At 45.2% G+C, this 21,788-nt stretch overlaps 1 protein-coding gene across 1 annotated transcript in view; it reads left to right on the forward strand.

The window, feature by feature from the left end:
* The first annotated feature begins 3,895 nt into the window (after positions 1 to 3,895).
* VGLL4 (vestigial like family member 4) overlaps positions 3,896 to 21,788 on the forward strand; it is a 163,616-nt gene continuing 145,723 nt past the window's right edge. The window contains exon 1 of the mRNA XM_064274887.1: positions 3,896 to 4,194. The gene's annotated coding sequence lies outside the window, so the exon portion shown is untranslated. The remainder of the gene's footprint in view (positions 4,195 to 21,788) is intronic.

Below are 21,788 nucleotides of genomic sequence, written 5' to 3' on the forward strand. Positions count from 1 at the left end.
CAGAGAGCTGGTGCTTATGATAAAATTTGTTTGACAAAACTGATGTGGTCTCAACTTCTCACAGATGGGGAGATTTAGACCCACAGGTAGGAAATGATTTCCGTGGGGCTCATCCTGTCACCTAGAGACCAAGTCTGAACTAGAACCCACATCTTCCGACTCCTCAGTGGAACAAGTTGGAGTGAAGAGAAGAAACCAACAGGGGAGATTCATGCAAACACATTAGAGGGAAGAGACATGAGGTAGAAAAAGACATTCTTCATAGACGAGTCAGTGCATTGAGTGGAACAACAGAAGTCTATGTGAAACATGAGTCATCAGTGTTCCCTTTATTTCCCACTCATAAGTGTGACTTGGGAGGACAAATTGAAAAAATAAAGTACTTACTGGGAATTTGGTGTGGAAAAGAGAACTGTTGTCGCAATACTCATTAACCGAAGAGCCTTAAGAAATCTTAAGGAAGCAGATGGAAAGGCAGAAACCTTCTTCTTAGTTAACTGAGCTCCTTGGAGCCTTTCAACATGTTGTATCAGTTACGGCAGTGTCTGCGCTGTCCACCCTCACCTACAGGCACCTGGGTTACATACCATGTAACTCTGCCTCCCTGACCGATTTCTCATCATTGGACCATACGTGGACACACGACTCCAAGGTAAGTCAGACCACGGCCAGTTCCGGGATTAGTAAAAAGAGAAGAATCCGATTTTCCATCTGAGCAATTTGAACTATGAAGATACAAAAGGAGCCAATTACCAGTGAGAGTGAAAGCAAAAGGGGTGGTAGAAACAGTCATAAGGGAGCCAGAGCTATGAGGAAGCTGCCTGGTAGAAGGAGGAGAAAGAATTTACCAGGTGAGGAGGCACAAAGAAGCAGAAAGGGAGACTGACCAACTGGCTTTGTGGCCTGTGGGTAAGAGGTGGGACAGTGGTCCACAGGGCACTCTTAGTCCTCTTAACTTTCTTTTCCTTTATTTGTTTTTTTAATATGAAAAATTTTGATCATACACAACAGTAGAGAGAATACTATAATGGATGCCCTGTATCCAACATTCACCTTCAGTGATTACCAGCTCACAGCCAATCTTGCTTCTTTTACACCCCCACTCACCCCTTTCTGCGATTATTTTAACTGGACTTTCTTTTTTTTTTAAAAAAAAATCTAACTCCTGGTGCGTTTATACAGCCCTCAGTGTGAAACACATTCGCATCAGCGGCCCACGCATACCAGATTCCTGTTGCTGTCAGGTCAGCTCTAACTCATTTGTGTTAGATTAGAACTGTGCTCCAGAGGGTTTTCAATGGCTAATTTTTCAGAAGTAGATTGCCAGGTCTTTCTTCTGAGGTGCTTCTAGGTGGATTCAGACCTTCAACCCTTCAGTTAGCAGCTGAGTGTATCAGCCTTTTGCACCACCCAGGGACTCTAGTCTGTGCATAAAAAACCCAAAAAACCAAACCTGTTTCCACCGAGTCAATTCTGACTCTTAGCGACCCTATAGGACAAAGTAGAACTGCCCATAGGGTTCCAAGGAGCAGCTGGTGGATTCGAACTGCCAACCTTTTTTTGGTTAGTAGCCGAGCTCTTAACTGGTCTGTGCATAGCCTACCTTTATTTATTTAGTTAGCCTCTTAAGTAGTTATTTTTAAAAGTGAACCTGTGAACCCACCACCCAAAAGCTAGGACTTTGACCTACATCTAAGCAAATGATTCTGTCCCATGAAATGTCATGCCTTCCCCCTCCCTAGGTAACCATCATCCTGAATCCTCTGGCCATCACTCCCTGACTTTTTTTTTTTTTAATTTTAATATAGTTTTATTATAGGCGGTGGTGGTGGTAGTTTCCGTTGGATAAATTCTGGCTCATGGTGGCCCTATGTGTTACAGAACAGAACTGCTCCATAGGGTTTCCTTGGTTGCCATCTTAACGGAAGCAGATCACCAGGCCTATCTTTTGCAGTACTACTGGGTAGGTTTGAACTCATATATACTCCTAAAATTATTTATTTTATAATTAACATTATGAGTAGAGTATTGTGCTGTATGTAATCTTTTGAGACTTACTTTTTTCACTTAATGTTGTATGATTCATCCATATTGTTGCAGGTCACTGTAGTTCATCTGTCTAGACTGCTCTGAAATGGGTCTGTTGTGTGAACATTCTGTTGTATCTGACGTGTTCCGGTCCCAGTCCACCTATACCTTTAGAGCGACCTTCCTTTTTCTTATGGTAACTTGAGTGTGTTTCTCTTCCTCACAACTAAAACAGCCAAACTAAGTCACACGAATGCTGATGTAAGGGAAGTAGTGAGATTAATCCTTGGAAAGGCCAAAGACTTGTCACATCCACGAGAAAGGGTCCTATGTCCCCATGATTTATCTGCCAAGTTTGCTTTGTTCTAAGCAGTGATGGAAATTAAAGAGGCAGCTTTAGGACCTCCAGATTGACCCACGATGGAAATCATTGAGCGGAATACAAATGGCAGAGTTGTCATAAAGATCAAATGAGAAAATGTTATGTGGGAGCACTTTGTAAACTTGAGAGCTCTTTTATAAATGGGCAGTTGTATTATTACTGTTACCATGATTCATTTGCATCATCTGGGCAAATCATTTTCCTATCAGCCCATGATTGGAGTGGGTGTCTGTTTATAAGGTGCCCCAACAATATCGGATTTAAGGCAGGTGGACAGGGGTGAGAGACGTGAATATTCCTTGAACACCTCTCTGCCTAGTCCTTAATCCCTGCGACGGCTCTTTATTTATCTCTGCTTCACAGATGAGAAAACTGAGGTTTGATAACTTGCCCAAAGTCCTATAACTAATAGGGGTGGAGTTTGGATTCAAATCCAGGTCCCTCTAAATCCAAAGCCCTTTTTCTGCCTGGCCCCACTTCCTGGAATCTGACCAAACAGTCCTCACTCTTTTCTTGTTCCCTGTCCTAATTTGGCAGGACAAAAACCTCCTATTTATGATATTTCTCTGGCTTTCTTTTTTCCTAGTCTAAGACTACTGATGAATTAAAACAGAGTCTAAGTAAAATATCTTTGGGAATATCTGGGAACCAGGAAAGGAAGGGGGGCTGTGCTCAAACCGACCTGTCACTGGGGTTGCTCAAACTCCAGTGACCGGTGTTGTCCGAGGAAAGTGATTTCGCCAGGGGCCAGAAGACTCAGGTTCTGGTTCAGGCAATGCCTTTACGCGTTTTAGGTGAACCATTTAATCTCACTGTAAAATGGAGCTATTACTACCTGTCCTGTGCCTGACAGGGCTTAAGATCAAATAAGATAACGCGCTGTGCCTTGATACGATCGGATGAGGTAATAGATGAGAAAATAGCTTGAAAACTGCAAAGCGTTTTTTCCCCAGCCCCAGTGTAAGCTGGTATTTGTTTTGTTATTATCATTCTTTCCCAGCAGAGCCCTATCTCAGGGAAAGCCCTTAGAGCAGGGGCTTCTCGTGAGTACTGAGTTTGACAACAGCCAGAAGGCAAGCAACACGAAGCCATTTAAACCAATCCAGAGGAAGTCCAGCCTCTATTTATTTTATGAAGTTAGCGGCTGGATATGTTAAGCAAATGTTTTCTTAATTGTGGCAGTATGGGAAAACAATGGGGCCAGGGCTGCCGCGGATGGGGGTGTATCGGGCCTCCTCCCGCTACCCCCCACCACTAAGTCTCCAGAGAATGACAGGAAAAAATTAAAGACAGGCCTGTTCTTTTCACCATCACGTGTCTGCACTGCTGCTGTAACAAGAACCTGCACCAATTAGAAATGTTTCACCTCCTCCCCTCGGCCCCTCCCCCGGCATATTTCGGAGCCGACCCGGTTGTGGACTCCAGGAGTTTGCCAAACACAGCAAACACTGGTGTGTGAGCGGCCCAGGAGGGCTCTCCCCAACCCGCTTTCCTTCGCTTCCTCCTTTGCTCCCTCCCTACCACACTGTTTTGATTTACTAGGACTTCCTCCTCCGGGCGAGGGAGGGGGAGGAAAAGACGCGGCGGAGTGCCTGGAGTGAGCGGAGTGAGTGAGTGAGTGTGTGTGTATGTGTGTGTGTGAAGTGTCGTGGGGGAGTGTAAAATGCTGTAATGGGAGGAAGCCGAGCCGCGCCTGAGTGCAGTGGACTGCAGCGGCTGTCTTGATCGCAGTGCCGGGCACCTGAACACACATCTTCCCAAACGAGTGCGATCTGTGCCTTCAGGTACGTGTGGCCGCAGGCTTGTCTGGGCAGTGTGGCTTGGGTGTGCGTGGGTGACGACAGGGCGAGGCAGTGCCCCAGGTTGGCGCCCTCTGGAGCGTGGAGACGAGCGTGTCTCATTCCGGGGTGTGAGCCGGGCGTGAACACCGACCCCCAGGCGCTTGAGAGGCTATGAGCCCTCCCGGGGCCGCTCCGGTGGCAGGTCTGTGCGCAAGGCTGCGGCTGGTGCGGGGCTGAAGCGACCGGCAGTGGACGCGGTGCAGGTCTGGCTGGAGCGCTTTGGCAGTCGGTTGGCTGCGCGTGGCGGTTAGGGGGCAGCAGGTCTAGCGGGCATGGAGGATGGCTCGACCGTGGACTACGGTGTCACACGCCGTGACACTGGGTGCGGGGACCTACTGCGTGCGTGTAGGGAACGTGCCTGGCCCGTAGCAGGCACCTGGGCGAGCACCAAACGTTCGCTGGTGTACGTGCGTGTGCACTGAAGGTGTCTTCGCTCCCGCTGGGCGTTGGAGGTCTGCAGGTGTGTGAGATGCTGGGTGCACCTCCGCTGAGGACGCGCCCGACCGCCGGGCCCTCGGCACACAGTCGCTGGCTGAGCGCGCCCACACCGGCCGGGTAGGTGAGAGCTGGCGCCGGGCGTGAGGCGGGGGAGGGGGAAACGGGCCTCGCCGGGTCGCGCCGAGGCCCCGCCCCACATCTCCCTCCGGCTCACCTGGGCTCGGCCCCACCTGCTTGGGGGCGGGGTGTGTCCGGGGGCGTGCCCGGAGGCGTGGCCCGGCGGCTTGGAGGAGCCGGGCGAGGGCGGGCGGGCGGTGCCTCATTCCAGGGATTCCTCGCGCTCCCGCGCTCCCCGCCGCCGCGGAGCCGGCCTGGCGCGCGCCGCCCGCGGGTGTTAGTGTGTGTGCGGGAAGGGGAGCTGGTGTGGGAGCGCGCCCGCGCGGCGGCGCGCCCCGGAGTGCGCCCCCGCGGGCCCGGCAGGCCGGAGGCGGGCGCGCCCAGAGCGGCCCCGCGGTGAGTGCGGGAGAACCCGGCCGGCGGGCTGGACAGTGCCGGGAGCCTGGGCGGGGCGGGGGCTTGACCGCAGGGACCTGCGGGGCAGAGTGACCCCAAGCCGGACCGAGGGACGTCCTTCTGGAAGCAGGCGGCTTTTCCTCACCGGGCAGTGTGTGAAGATCCCAGTGTGAGCGGAAGCACCTGGGCTCCCGGAGGGAGAGGTCTGGCTCCTGGAAGGGTCCCGAGTGTGTGTGCGGGGGCGGGGGAGGGCTTCCTGGGAGCCAGAGGTGCGAGGGTCCACGTCCTGCATCCCCTTCGTGGTCCCGGTCAGCGGCAAGGGAGGACTGTGGTGCAGGACGGCGGGCAAGGGAGTGAGGAAGGGCGCTGGAACGGGGTCTCCTTCCTCTTCATATACTTCCTGCCCCCTCCCCAAAACAAAGCCGCGTACTCTTCCTGTACCGCAAACAGGCCTCGCCGAAAAGCAAAGGTTTTGTCCTTTTTTGTTTTGCTTCAAGTCTCCTTTGATTCATCACACTGAGACATTTAAATGCCTTAGGTTAGGATGACAGGACTAAAAAATATTAAGTTAGTCTTTATGTGCTTTGCTGGCATGCGATCGTCTGTTAAAAAATTAAAATCGGTTTCACTTTGATCATTGGTGCTGTATATTTATTAGTTGCATTTCCTTCTTTGTAGTTAGTGAGGACCAGCAGCAGGGGAGGGGAGGTCTTCTAGATGTTATCAGCTTCTGGTTGCCCCCCTTTTTTGAAAGGTACTCCATCCCACTTTGCAGAGTTTTAATATCTTTTTCTAAACCCAAGCCTACCTTAACTAAAAAGAAGGGTTACGTTTATTTGCTCTGAATATGAACAGACAAAAACAATAGATGCTGATTTTCCTCTTGGGATTTGAAGGTCAGTTTTACACACTCTTCTAGCATACCAAACTTTGACTCTCTCCTCCAGTCTCTCTCCAAGCCTCCGGACTGGTCATGCTCATTGTTTCCTGCTTGCAGCTGATGAAGACTCTGCGCATGTCTGTGAGGGGAATAGCGTGGGGAAGTGCAAAGAGCTTTGGGGTCAGCGGCCTTAACGCTGTACTCGTGCGTGAAGTAATCTTGGAACAATTTATTTATCATCTCAGATCTCAGTGCTCTAATTTTAAAGAATGGGGTTAGAAATACCTCACAAGTTTGTTGTCTTATACTCAAACAACGGTTTCCCCAATCCATGTGCATTTCCTGTTAAGCTGAAAAGTCATCTCCCCCACTGTGGAAATGATGTAAACCCCCTCAATTTGTTGTTCAGTTTTGGCCAAAATTTAATCCCAGGCTGATTTCCCCTGCCACCGTTTTTTCACACTTCTGGGCAGCTTGCCTTTCCTTACCACTTGGAAGGGAATGCAAACTAATTCTTAATGTTGACCAAAACACAATACAATTAGGAAGATAGTTCTGCTAAAAATATCCATGGACCGCATTCCAAAACTGTGAATGTTGTAGTAAAAACCAAAACCCGCTGCTGTGGAGCTGACTCATGGCGACCCCATGTGTTACAAAGTAGAACTGAGCTCCACAGAGTTTACTTCGCTGCTCCTGACTACAACTGCCAACATTTTGGTTAGTAGTGCAAACCAATTTTGCCACCCAGGGGCCCTGCAGTAAAAAACAGTGCTGGCTTATTAGTTCTGGATACTTAAGTCCTGCCCCTGTCACCTACAAGGTATGTGACCACAGATGGTAATTTATACTTAATGTTTTTGTTTTATTTTCCTGTGTAAGTGGGTTTTCATATCTGATCCAGTACTTAACAGTTTTAGGAGTTACAGGGAATAATGTGCTTTGAAAGGCATTTTCTGGTCTGTTATAAAAGTCTGATTTAGAACTATGACTCTACCGTAACATTTCAATGCTTCTTACAGACATGATAAGTATAAAACAAAACTTTCACTTTCAGACGTTCTGTTTGATAAAGAAGATTTCTGTAATGGGAAATTCTTTTAACTCTTCACGGAGTCAGCTTTGTTACCAACCTCAGGTGGTTGCCAAGGCAACTCCAAAGGAAGAGTTTACTCTGATGTCTCTCAGTTATCTCTCTGGGATCGTTGTGCTTTGCAACTTTTAATGTACCTTCATAAAATAATAAATAAAAGAACAATAATAAAAGTTGTTTTGCAACTTTGAATATGATTTAAAATAATCAAAGTTGTAAGTTCAGGTGGCAAAATTCCAATAAATGGGAAATTGTTAATATACCTAAAATTATGGCACTATGTGGTGATTTTAACCTAGCAAGTTGATGGTTTATTGCCTGTGTCAGGTAAGCTATTGCAGCCATATATCCAGTTGCTGTGGAGTTGACCCCAACTCATGGTGACCTCATGTATGTCAGAGTAGAATATTGTTCCATGGGGTTTTCATTGCCTGATTTTTTGGAAGAAGATCACCAGGCCTTTCTTCCAAGGCGCCTCCAGGGTTAGCATCCAAGTGCATCAACCCATTAACCATATGTACCACCTAGGGATGTTGCAGCTATGAGAACGTGGCGAGGAAGGTTTTTTGTGTATATGTGTGTGTTGTTAAGAAGTTTCTGAAAGATCTGCTCATGAGGCTCTTTTGTAATTTTTTTCAGAGAGCTTTTCTAAAGTAACTGAAGTCCGTGTGTAGGAGCTTAATATAGAAAAAGAAGTAAAGGGGATGCTGTTAATAAGCCTGTAGCCATTTAGGATCTGTTCACGTTAAAGAAAAAAACAAAACAAGACTTAGAAACCAGACTGTCAAATCTTGATGGCGCGCCCTGCCAAGATAGGTGTTATGGATTAAATTGTATCCCCCAAATATATATGTTGCAAATCCTGATCTGTAGGCCTGTGGTTATAATCCCATTTGGGAATGGGTTGGTTGGTTATGTTAATGAGGTGGGATTAGTGTAGGGTTGTGCCTTGAGTCATTCTCTTTTGAGATATAATGGAGATTAAAAAAGCAAGCAAAAAAGAAGCAGAGATGGGGGAAGAGAGATGCCAAGCCACAGGAAGATTGTCTAGGAGAAGTTCAGAAGAGACAAGGGCTTTTCCCCAGAGCTGACAGAGAGAGTAAGCCTTCGCCTAGAGCCTGCACCCTGAATTCAGACATCTAGCCCCCTAAATCTAGCATAGTGGTTAAGTGCTACGGCTGCTAACCAAAGGGTCAGCAGTTCAAATCCACCAGCTGCTCCTTGGAAACTCTGTGGGGCAGTTCTGCTTTGTCCTATAGGGTTGCTGTGAGTTGGAATCAACTCAAAGGCAACAGATTTGGTTTTTGGAGCCCTGGTGGTGCAATGGTTAAGAGCTCAGCAGCTGATCAAAAGGTTGGTAGTTCGAATCCACCAGCCACTCCTTGGAAACATTATGGGGCAGTTCTACTCTGTCCTATAGTGTCGCTATGAGCTAGAATTGACTGCTGTGTGTTTGGTTTTGAAAACTCTGGTGGCATAGTGGTTAAGTGTTATGCCTGCTAACCAAAAGATTGGCAGTTCAATCCACCAGGTGCTCCTTGGAAACTCTATGGGGGCAGTTCTACTCTGTCCCATAGGGTTGCTATGAGTCAGAATTGACGTGACGGCAATAGGTTATGGCTATTTATGGTAGCCTCCTAAACTGAGAAAATAGATTTCTGTTTGTTAAAGCCATCCACTTGTGGTATTTATGTTATAGCAGCACTAGATGACTAAGACAGAATTTGGTACTGGGAGTGGGGTGCTTGTCTAACAGATACCTAAAATGTGGAAGCAGTTTTGAAATGGGGTAATATGACTAGAGGCTGGAAAAGTTTCAAGGTGCCTAATAGTAAAAGCCCAGGTTGCCTTGAAGAGACTGTTGGTAGACTGTGGATGTCAAAGGCAATTCTGGTGAGGGCTCAGAAGGAAGTGAGGAGAACTATATAGAAAGTCTCTATCATCTTAGAGAATACATATGGTGCCAGAAACAAAATGTGGCTAGAAATGTCGGCATTAAATGCGCTAGTGAGGCTTTAAAAGAGAATGATAAACATGTGACCGGACAATAGAGGAAGGACATTGCTTTTTATACAGTCGCAAAAAACTTGCTGAATTTTGTTCAAATGTTTGGTGGAAGGTGGAACTTTTAAGTATGAACTTGGATATCTGGCTGAGGAGATTTTCAAGCAAGATCTTAAAGGGACTGCATGGTTTCTCTTTGCCGCTTATAGTAAAATGTGACAGGAAAGAGATGGACTTAAAAATGAATGGTGCAAAATGAAAACAAGACTTAAAGGTTTGGAAAATCTTGTTGTACAAACTAAGGACACATGTCCTGGAATTTTCACCAAGGATGTGGCCACACAATCTTTTGTTAAAGAGATTAAGCCTATGACTGATGGATCTAACCAACTACTACAGCAGAAAACCTATCAGCTTAGATTGAAGGGGACAGAGAAAGGATGAAAGGAGAGAATGCTGCCTGCCTCTTGGAATTCTGTAGGCAGGAAGCAGGCCAGAGGAACTACATCTGTTGTCCTCCCAAGAAAAGAGAAGAACCATCGCTGCAACAATTTGAATCCACCAGCCGCTCCTTGGAAACCCTATGGGACAGTTCTACTCTGTCCTCTAGGGTTGCTATAAGTCGGAATTAACTTGATGGCAACATTCCTTTTTTTTTTTTTGGTTTTGGAGCAGCTTGGAGATCAGCAGAACTATTGGAAGGAGCATGGAAAGCAGACCTGCCTTGGTCTTAAAGGGTGGGGCCGTGGCCTCTGGGTGTCAAAAGATGGGGTCAGGGCCTCTGGGATGTCAGAGGGTAGAGCTGTGGCCTCCTGAGGTTCTAAGACTCAGACAATCACCAACTCAGTTCCAGAGTGTGGGGCTGCCATTCAGTTTGGCCAAGAGGATGGGGCCGCTGCCCAGAGCTAAAGGACAAGGTAGTCATGCTCAAGGGGCAGAAGAATGGGGCCTGCTGTGGCCAAGGGGGTGGAATCGCCACTAAATGGACTAGGAGAATGGGGCTATTCAAAGCCGAGGGAGCAGAGTTGCTGTCCCAGTGGGTCTGGAAGGCAGAGCTGAAGCCCAGGGCTGAGGGGCCTCCATCTAGAATCCAGAGGGCATGGCCAATACCCAGAGTCTGGAGGGCAGGGCCATTGCCTAGGTGGTCTCAGAGAGCAGAGGATTATTTTCAAGTGTTGAGAGCTAATGTAAAGTGTTCGGCTGGGTTTTGGACTTGCTTGATACCTGTTATCCCTTCTGTCCCTCCACTTTCTCTCATATGTAATGGAAATGTCTATCTTGTGCCTGTTCTACCAATGCATTTTGGAAGTAGACCATCTATATTCTAGATTTCACAGGTTCTCAGACATAGAGGAATTTTGTCTTTGGATGGAATATGCTGCACCCGTATTTGATTTAGATGATTCAGAAGATCAGATTTTGGACTTGGAGTTGATTTAAGAATTTTGGGATGATGTGTGGGATGGGATGGGAAACCCTGGTGATGTAGTGGTTAAGTGCTACAGCTGTTAACCAAGAGGTTGGCAGTTCGAATCCGCCAGGTGCCCCTTGGAAACTCTACGGGGCAGTTCTACTCTGTCCTATAGGGTCGCTATGAGTCGGAATCGACTCAATGGCACTGGGTTTGGGTGGGTGGTGGTATGTTGTATTTTACATGGGGCAAGGACTTGAATTTTTGAGGTCCAAAGTGTAGAATGTTATGGATTGAATTATGTCTCCCAAAAATATGTGTTGTAAATTCTGACAGTGCTCCTTGGAAGTGAGGATGGTGAGCCTTCATCTGACGTACTTTAGACATATCATCAGGAGGGACCAGTCCCTGAAGAAGGACATCATGCTTGGTAAGGTAGAGAATCAGTGAAAAAGAGGAAGACCCTTGATGAGATGGATTGACACAGTGGCTGCAACAGTGGGCTCAAACACAGCAACAGGGCACAGGACCAGGCAGGGGTCCATTGTTCTGTTGTATATAGGGTCATTATGAGTCAGGATAGAATTGACTGCACCCAACAACAACAACAGTGCTTCGTGGTGATAACCCCGTTTGGAATGGGTTGCCATCGTTATTTTAATGAGACAGGATTAGTGTAGGGTATGTCTTAAATCTCTCTCTTTTGAGACATAAAAAAGAGATTAAATAAGCAAACCAGAGAAGCTGAGATGGGGGAAGAGAGATGCCAAGCCACGTGAAGATTGCTCAGAAGCAGAAGCTCAGAAGAGACAACAATGTTGAAAATGGTGGGAATTGGTTAGTGCACCATCAGTCGTGCGTGCTTCGGGGAGAAGCAGCTAGGACATGAGATATGTCTGATTGATGGGACTGCACCTGGGCCTGCACGTGGCCACCAGAATCAGGTGATGATGTGGTCTGCTTGTTCAGTTCAGTCGCCCTTACCCCTGAAACCAGCAGCTGGCTAGACCCACCACCACGTTATCCACATTAGATCCAAGTTGCTCAAAGGGCAGGGAGTTTACTTTTCCTTTTGTTGTTGTTCGTTGCTTTTGAGGCTCCTGGGACTCATGGCGACCTTATGTAAAACGGAACAAAATGTTGCCTGGTCCTGCACCATCTTCAGGATAGTTGGTTTGCTTGAGTCCATTGTTGTGGTCACTGTAGTGCCTTCCATTCTAGGGGCTCAACTTCCAGCACTACGTGGAACGGTATTCTTTTGTGACCCGTAAGGTTTTCATTGGCTAATTTTCAGAAGTAGATCATCAGGCCTTTCTCCCTAGTTTGTCTGTTAGTCTGGAAGCCCCACTGAAACCTGTCCACCATGGCAGGTGTTTGAAATACTGATGGTGTAGCTTCCAGCATCATAGCAGCATTAACATCTATAAACCAAAAAAAAAAAAAAAAACACACCTGTTACCATCGAGTTGATTGCGACTCATGGCAGCCTCACATGTTACACAGTAGAACTACTCCATAGGATTTTCTTGGCTGTAATTGTTACGGAAGCAAATCGCCAGGCTTTTTGTCTGTGGCATCACTGGGTGGATTGCAGTCGCCAACTTTTAGGTTAGTAGTTGAGCGTAAACCATTTTGCACCACCCAGGAAATGAAGTCTAACAATAACAACAGCAACAAGAAAACCAAACCCGCTGCTGTGTAGTCGATTCCGACTCATAGCAACCCTATATAGGAGATAACCAATGAATGCCTTTAAATCCTTGATGGCCAAAATGACCAGACATGCCATGTGTGACAGTTTATACTTGTAGCTTGTCCTAAGGTTGTACTTTCTTAGCTGAGGCAGAGTTGGGTTAGCTCAGGGAATAGTGGTGATGAGGGGGCCATGGGGATAGAGTTTGGACTTGTGATAAAACAGGGCTAATAGGAATTAGGGCTACTTAATAGTGTTGGAAAGAAAGGAGTCCTGGCAGTACAGTGCTTAAGTACTCAGCTGCTAACTGCACGGTTGGCAGTTTGAACCCATCTGCTGCTTTGTCGGAGAAAGGTGGCAGTCTGCTTCCGTAAAGAGTAAAACCAAACCCGGTGCTGTCAAATCGATTCCCACTTGTAGTGACCCAATAGGTTACACCCTTGGAAACCCTATGGGGCAGTTCTACTCTGGCCTGTTGGGTCACTATGAGTCAGAATCGACTCAAGGCAATGGGTTAGTAGTGTGTAAAGGAGCCCTGGTGGCACAATGGTTAAGTGCTCAGCTGTTAACTGAAAGGTTAGCAGTTCAAACCCACCAGCCACTCTGCAGCAGGAAAGACCTGGTGATCTGCTTCCATAAAGATTGTAGCCTAGGAAACCCTATGGGACAGTTCTACTCTGTCCTGTCGCTATGAGTCGGAATCGACTCAAGGGCACACAACAATAGTGTGAATCTGGAAGTTGGAAGTGCCACCAGGTATCCCAGGATAATGATGTCTTCCTGTTTCTGACTTCTGGCCAAGTAACTGTGTAGCAGGAATATCTGTTTGATGTTTTGAGGTTTGAGTGTGATGTCCCTATTCTCTGGTTTCCACCCCAGCAGAGAAAGTTGGCTCCATTGTCTCCTAAATTATACTGAAGTTAGCACTGTTAATGGGAGAGCCAAGCTCTTCAGGCAACCTGGGGCTGTAACTTTCCCCTTGGAAATCTCCTTGGAACAATTCTACAATATATGTTGGGATTCCATTCCCTTGCTTAGAAAGAAAGAAAGAAAAAAAAAATCCAGTATACCCTGTATTATGGATTCAGTGTGCCCCCCAAAAATGTGTATCAACTTGGCTAGGCCATGGTTCCCAGTATTGTGTGATTGCCCACCATTTTGTCATCTGATGTGATTTTCCCATGTGTTGCAAATTCTACCTCTATGATGTTAATGAGGTGGAATTAGTAGCAGTTATGTTAATGGGACAGGACTCAATCTACCAGATTAGGTTGTGTTTTAAATCAATCTCTTTTGAGATATAAAAGAGAGAAGCCAGCAGAGAGACATGATAGACTTCATACCACCAAGAAAGTAGTGCCAGGAGCAGAGCATGTCCTTTGGATCCGGGTGTCTGCACTGAGAAGCTTCTAGTCCAGGGGAAGATTGATAACAAGGACCTTCCTTGAGAGCTGACAGGGAGAGAAAGCCTTTCCATGGAGCTGACACGCTGAATTTGGACTTCTAGCCTACTAGACTAAAAAAAAAAAAGAGAATAAATTTCTGTTTGTTGAAGCCATCTACTTGTGATATTTCTGTTATAGCAGCACTAGATAAGTAAGACACCTCATAATTCTGTTATCAAGACAGGTGCCCTTATCTTGTTAATCAAAAAGGGACAGTTCTTTGTGGAAAGCCATAATAAATGGGTTTCAGATTTATAGCTGAGCTTGTCATCAGTCCTGAATGCCCCTACATTTTAGCAGCTTTAGAATTAATACCTATTTTTTTTCCCTAATTCTCAACCTTAAGCTATTTGGGAGAGCATATTATTTGGGGAATCAGGGAGTCTGAGGAAAGGAATGTGGGCTGGCAGAGAAAATATATGACCATTGCTTGAACGTAACAAAAGGTATTTTGTTATTTTATAACATAATTTTTATAACCAAAAACAAGATCAAAATGTGTGTCCTATTCATGGTGAGTTATCTTTATGTTTGACAACAGCCATGAAAAAAAGTGTATCAATTCCAGAAGAGGTTTTGTGTTATGGATTGAATTGTGCCCCCCCAAAATGTGTGTCAACTTGGCTAGGCCATGGTTCCCAATATTGTGTGGTTTTCCACTATTTTGTGATCTGATGTGATTATCCTATATGTTGTAAATCCTAAGCTCTATGATGTTAATGGGCAGGATTAGAGGCAGTTATGTTAATGAGGCAGGACACAATGTACAGGATTAAGTTATGTTTTGAGTCAGTCTCTTTTGAGATCTAAAAGAGAGAGGTGAGCAGAGAGGAAAGGGACCTCCTACCACCCAGAAAGAAGAGCCAGGACAGAAGCATGTTCTTTGGACCCAGGGTTCCTGCACTGAGAAGCTCCTAGACCCAGGGGAAGATTGATGGCAAGGACCTTCCCCCAGGGTCAACAGAGAGAAAGCTTTCCCCTGGAGCCGGTACTCTGAATTCGGACTTCTATCCTTCTAAGCTATGAGAGAATAAACTTCGTTTGTTAAGTCATCCATCCACTTGTGGTATTTCTTTCTGTTATAGCAGCACTAGACAACTAAGACAGTTTGCAATACAGCAGAACACCCTTACAACGCGCCTTTGTCTTTTTCCACAACCACATTCCTGTCACTTTAATGGCATTAAGTTATTTCAGGTATCTGCATTTATAGTGATATTTTTGGTTATCACTCGATTATAATGTACAGATCACCACAGAAATAGGAAGACATTGTTGGGAGGTACTTAGTTTTATTTCCTAAATATTGCATAACCTTCTTTTACAAAAGGTAGTGGACAGTTCATGGCTCGTAGAGCACATAAAACAAACCAGATCATGTCTCTCCCCTGCTCAAAGCCATTCAGAAGCTTCTCAGTGCCCTTAGTATGAAATCTCTACTTTCTCCTGCCCTTCAAGGCCTGCATGTTGTAGCCTTAGCCCTCTCCCCAACCTGACGTGAGTCCTTTCCTGTCGTTTGTGGCACCCAGTCACACCAGTCTTCGTCCACATTGACTTGTCTGGCTTTTGCCTGCCTTGGGTGTTTTGCAGGTGCTGTGTGCTCCCCTCTCCGCCCCCCGCTTTGTGGTCTTCTTATGACTAACTTCTCTCATCCATTAGGTCTCAGTTTCCTTTCTTTTCCTGAGAGAAATCTTCCCAAATCACGGGGTCTAAAGTAGTGGTCAGTGCTGTCTTTAAAAAAAAAAAAAAAAATTTACTGTTATTTGCAATTTTTTTAATATATTTGCATATGTTTTGGCAAATAATACATATAAAGCTCATTCCCTTCTCATAACATTCTGTCAAAAACAAAAACCCACTTGCCGTTGAGTCAATTCCAACTCATGGTGACCCCGTGTGTGTCAGAGTAGAACTGTGCTCCATGGGGTTTTCAGTGGCTGATTTTTCAGAAGCAGATCACCAGGCCTTTCTTCTGAGGCACCTTCGGGTAGACTCCAACTGCACTCATGGACTTCAGCACCCTACGAGTAAGGTAATATAAATATCCCCATTTTACAGATGGGGAAAGAGGCACACAGAGGAAAAGTCACTTCCCAGGGTCACACACATAGGACATGGCTGAGCCTGATTCAAACTTATATTGGGGTCTAAATGAATAATGTCTTTCTTTCTTTTAACATTTTACTATTGTTCAGATGAAAGTTTACACAGCAAATTAGTTTCCCATTCAACAATTTATACACAGCTTGTTCTGTGACATTAGTTGCAATCCTCTCAATGTGTCAGCACTCTCCCCCTTTCCTGCTTAGGCTCCTCAGGTCCCTTCACCCAGCTTTCCTGCCGCTATTGTCCTTCTGAACTTTGCTTTCAGGCAAACGTTGCCCTTTAGATCTTGGAGAGTTGATTGTTCTAAAGTATATATTCCTAACTGGCCTGTCTGTTATATAGCTATAAGGCGATCTCTGAGGGTGATTTTAGTTCAAAATTTGAAGGGTGTCTAAGGACCGTAGTCTTAGGGATTCTACCAGTCTCTATCAGACCAGTCCAGGGACTCCTTTTCAAAGGTAGCCACATGAATCTTTTCTTTCATAAAAAAAAAAACCAAACCAAACCCATTGCCCTCAAGTCGATTCCGACTCATAGCGACCCTATAGGACAGAGTAGAACTGCCCCATAGAGTTTCCAAGGAGCACCTGGTGGATTCGAACTGCCGACCTTTTGGTTAGCAGCCGTAGCACTTAACCACTACACCACCAGGGTTTCCTTCTTTCATAAGAGTCAGCACAAAGCTGATTTCTATGAGATGGAGGTTAAAGATGCCTAAAATGTCCAACTTTTTCAAACTGCTGTACCACTCCATTGTCTCTTAACATCAGCCACTCCCCCTCCTCTCAGCACTCTCCTTCCTGTCTTTGGATTCCCTAATTCATGGCAGCATCTCACAGAACTCACAAATCATACTTACAGTTGAGTGGTTAGTTAGGGAAGTAACGAGAAGTAACATACTTGGATCCACAATCAATGCCTGTGGAAGCAGTAGTTGAGAAATCAGACAACATATTGCATTGGGCAAATCTGCTGCAAAAGACCTCTTTAAAGTGTTAAAAAGCAAAGATGTCACTTTGAGGCCTGACTCAGGCTGTGGTATTTTCAGTCGCCTCATATGCGTGCAAAAGCTGGGCAATGAATAAGGAAGACTGAAGAAGAATTGATGGCTTTGAATTGTGGTGTTGGTGAAGAATATTGAATATACCATGGACTGCCAGAACAACAAACAAATCTGTCTGGAAAGAGTACAGCCAGAATGCTCCTTACAAGCAAGGATGGTGAGACTTTGTCTCGTGTACTCTGGACATGTTATTGGGAGGGACCAGTCCCTGGAGAGGGACATCTTGCTTGGTAGAGAGTGAAAAAGAGGAAGACCCTCAATGAGATGGATTAACATAGTGGCTGCAACAGTGGGCTCAAACATAGCAATGATTGTGAGGATGGGGCAGAACCAGGCAGTGTTTCATTCTGTTGTACGTAGGGTCACTATGAGTTGCATTTAACAACAACAACAGCAAGAGGGTACAACTCAGGATCAGGAATGGTTCAGGATACAGTTCTTCAATCAGGATAGCCTCTTTTCAGTGGTACCCACAGGCATGCCTCTCTCTGGCCTCTCAGCCTTGCCTCTGCCCTGCTTGGGAGAGTATTACAAAGCTCCTAGCTCCGTGAGTTGACAAGCTCCACCGTAGCTCTCCCTTGCTGGTCTCCTGGTTCCTGCAGTCTTCACCACTGACACTCTTGCTACTGCTGCACTGTTGTCTCTGTCTTCCGTCTTACAGCTTCCTCTCTCTGTCTTCTGAGTCTAGGAAGTTCTCAGAACAGGGACCCCAGGTCCAAAGGATGTCCCACTCCTGTCTCTTCTTGGTGGTAGTGAGGTCCGCGCCTTCTGCCTCTGGGATGACTCATTTTAAGCCTAACTGGATGGCAAAACTGACCAATCCCCTTGTTAGGGTTCCATACACCTTATTTGCATGGTCCCACACCACAAGAGTGCCATGTACCTTATTTGCATTATTAGCAAGCTATCCAGTCTCCTTGGTGGATCACAGGCACCTCATTTGCATAACCCTACCCAGTCATTTGGTGGGGGTTACAAGACTTTGGTGAGAAAGGCCATATGAAAGCGATCTACTGCAGTGCAGGGACCAAAGATCATCCTCTTACATAACCATTATGCTAATTTACCTCTCAGTGTAGTAGGACCCTCCATCTAATACTGTAACCATAGTTTTTCCCCCATTATTAATCTGTTTTATTGGGTCTATTGGGTTGTGGATACTGTACAAAAGGTAAAATTCAGAAGACTTAAAAAAAAATTTTTTTATTACTGTTATCTTATCCCTTTATTTGCTTAGTTCTTTTGTGGCTAGATAATGCCTGGTTCTGATCCTCATCTCTCACCTGTATTATTACAGCAGCTCTGTTGGTCTTATCTTACACCTGGTTCCTACCTGAAGCTGCCTGACCTGCCTCCTGTAGCTCCTCACATCAGTTCCTCTCAGCAAACCTTGCTACCTAGAACTTGTAAACTATAAGGGCATTAGCATCATGTCACCTGCCTGCTCAGGTGCTGACATTGACTCCCTGTTGCCTACTGTGTTTAGTGCGGACCTGTCTGGCTGGGCTTTAGCTGGTTCCTAAACCCACCAAACCCACCTACGTCATACTCTACCAGACTGAGCTTCTGCTTCCTAACATGGATTCTCAATTCTAGCCAGGCTCCCTCTCCCAGGTGTTCATTCCTGCCTTTGCACCTTTCCTTAGACTGTTGAGCCAACATGACCATACTGGGGATAAGACAGGGCCCTTGTACCCAGGAAACAGGCACAGAGTCACAGTGTGGCCCAGGTAAGTAACGGAGGTCAGAGAGGAGAGACTGCCTGGGGTGAGAAACTGGGAAGGAAACCTTAGACTTGCTTTTTTTTAAAACTACGCATGTGTATGCAACCCCACGGCGTGTATAGTGTCTTTGCTTGCACAGACACACCCCAAACAAAACAGGTGATCAACAAGGTGAGCCCTTTACCCACCACTGATCTCTTTTTTCATACAATAGGCATTTTAGTTTAAAATTATATTTTGTCTTTTTTTTTTTTTTAGTTTTATTATTCTCTCCCATATACTTTAGTTTTACAAACAAGATTGTAACTTATTGGAAACAAGGATCATATCTTCTCTTTCTTTTTGTCTTCTCACCAGCACTTTGCTGAACTCAGTACAAATGTCTAATAAAAATTTGCTGGTTTTATTGATATGGCCAGAGCAGGTGGCAGGTGCCTTGTAGATGAGTCTTTAACACCTAATCTCTTATCTACCCACTTTGAATGTAAGTTTCGTGAAGTAAAGACTTAATAGTATCTCAATAAATTTACATATCTAACCTACTTTGCCAGCACTCTGGACCTATGTCTTCTTTGTGTCCTTTGTTGCTGTTATACTTCATTATTTTAACACTTTGCTTCTATGCACAATTAGCATAATTTGAGGCATATGTTACTACGTATCTATTTGGGTGTAGCATTTTGAAAGCATTGTCCTTCCAGTTTACAGGGAAATTAATTTAAGAAATTGTGGACCTAAATCCTGCACTGTGGAGTAGAATACATATCAGCATTTACTTAACCAAAATTAAAAACACTTTAAGCCCTAATCTTGCCCGAATAGGAAACTGTTTCGGGTGAAGAGAGTTATAGCCAAGTTCTTGGGTATTACTCAGCAAACCTTTTCCTTTCTTTGTTTTCTCTGCCTTTGAACAAGTTCATAAGTCTGTACTCTCAGGAGATGATCTTTTCTATTTTACAAAGAAGATTAAGAATGCAAATGCCATAGTTTTCATCTCTTATACCTCTGATTTTACTCATCCTCCTGTCTCTTCTCTCTGAGAAAGAAGTAATTTATTTGGTTTATAACATCCCTGCCTTCCTGGTGGAGTCCCCGGGTGATGCAAACAGTTAGCGCACTCGGCTGCTAGCCAAAAGGTTGGAGGCTCGAGTTCACCTAGAGGCACCTTGGAAAAAAGAAATCTACTTCTGAAAAATCAGCCATTGAAAACCCTATGGAGCACAGTTCTACTCTGACACACACGGGGTAGCCATGGGTTGGAATTGACTCTATGGAGACTGGTTTCTGGTTGCGTTTCTGGTCTCTGAGAGTCTCCTTTGACTCTCTTTCCACATCTAGAGGACTTCTAAGCTCTGCCAGTTCTACCTCTGCAGTGTGTGTTCTTCCTCACTGCTCCAGTGCTAACACCCCTCGTTCCTGTCAGCCTGCTGTCCAGCGGTATCTTTCAAGTTGGCCACCCTGTCTTTAGCTTCCCAGGTGCAACTCCGTCCTACACAGTGCCGCCAGAATAACTTGCATAGCACACATCTGTGACCAAGTTCTTTTGCTGCTCCAAGATTTCAGTGAATCCATAACACGTGCGGAATCAAGTCCAGCTTCCCTCAAAGCCCTGAGTTCTTCCATGATGTGGCCTCCATCTAAATTTCCATCCCTGTCTCTTCCTATCCCCATTTTATTTTTCTAACTGATTTGGGCAGCTTATTCTTGAATTGATTTTGCTTATGTTCTTCCCTTCTAGGGTACTTTTCTATTCATTTTTCAAAGGCCCAGCTCAAATTCTCTTTTCTCTACGAAATCTTTCAGAATCCATCTGTATTTCCATTGTCGTTGTTAGTTATTATCAAGTCAATTCTGTCTCATGGTGACCCCATGTGTGCAGAGTAGAACTCTGTAGGGTTTTTCAAGGCTGTGATCTTTCATATTTCCATAGGGCTTGGTTTATAGCAGTTTTGACACTTAGCACATTTTGCGTTAATCCAGTATTTCCTGACGTGTTCCGTAAGAGATATTTCTGGTTAAAAGAGTGGCCAATAAAGTTGGAGAGATTTTGTATTTATAGACCCACCACCACCACCACTGCCCTTGCTCCTGCATAAAGACACAGAAAAGAAAATAAGATGCTTAACTTCGTTTAATCCAGTGTTCCATAAATTTGCTTACCATAGAGTTTTTTTTTTTTCTTACAAAATATGAACATCCAGTGCAAAACACTTTGGACAAACATTGCCTTAAGCTAGATTTCTTGTGGACAGGCCTACCACACCGATGGAAGACTCCTTGAAGGCACTACTATATTTGTTCGTTTCCCACCCTTAGCACTTAGAACATGTTGTGGGAGAGTCGATTCTGACTCATAGCGACCCTATAGGACAGAGTAGACCTGCCTCATAGGGTTTCTAAGGAGTGGCTGGTGTATTTAAACTGCTAGCATTTTGGTTAGCAGCTGTAGCTCAGATGTTTAATGTTTATTGGGTGAAATTACATTGCAAGATCAAGGATTGATGGTTCTTTGGAGGCCTGAACTCCAAGTATTTTAAAGAATATTATATATAAAGAAAAGCTGGTCTACCATGAGCTGTTGCTAGTACCTACGTAGTAGGTACATAGTAGGTAATTGAAGAATGCCATATATATATATATTTTTTAATTAATTTTTGTTGTTGAGCATATACACAACAGAACATGCACCAGTCAATAATTCATGCATGTACAATTCAGTGACATTGATTACATTCTTCAAGTTGTGCGACTATTCTCATCCTCCCCTGAATTGTTCCTCCTCCAGTAACATGAACGCACTGTCCCCTAAGTTTCTGCTCTAACTTTGGAGTTGCTGTTGTCGGTTTGATCGCATGGAGATAGTTCTTAAAAGAGCACAATGCTCAAGGCAGACTCTCTTAATGCTGAGTGTTTTTAAAGGAGTGCAGTTAAGAAGATGTTCTTCTCAGTTGTTGAACTAATAGTGTGTTTATGTGTTTCCCAATAATTGTGTGTGAGTGTGTGTGTGTGTGATTGTGCACTAAGCAAGGGGCAAAGTGGTCAAATCCAGTCTTTGTCTCCAGGTGCATGCTAAGGACCAGTATGAATCCAATCCCTAAAATGTGGAGATGGGTCCAATCCTCACATTCCATCCTCACTTCTTCATCCAAGTCGCCAGCTCCCCTAGT

The sequence above is a fragment of the Loxodonta africana genome, chromosome 22, assembly GCF_030014295.1.
Source record: "Loxodonta africana isolate mLoxAfr1 chromosome 22, mLoxAfr1.hap2, whole genome shotgun sequence".
Classification (NCBI taxonomy): domain Eukaryota; kingdom Metazoa; phylum Chordata; class Mammalia; order Proboscidea; family Elephantidae; genus Loxodonta; species Loxodonta africana.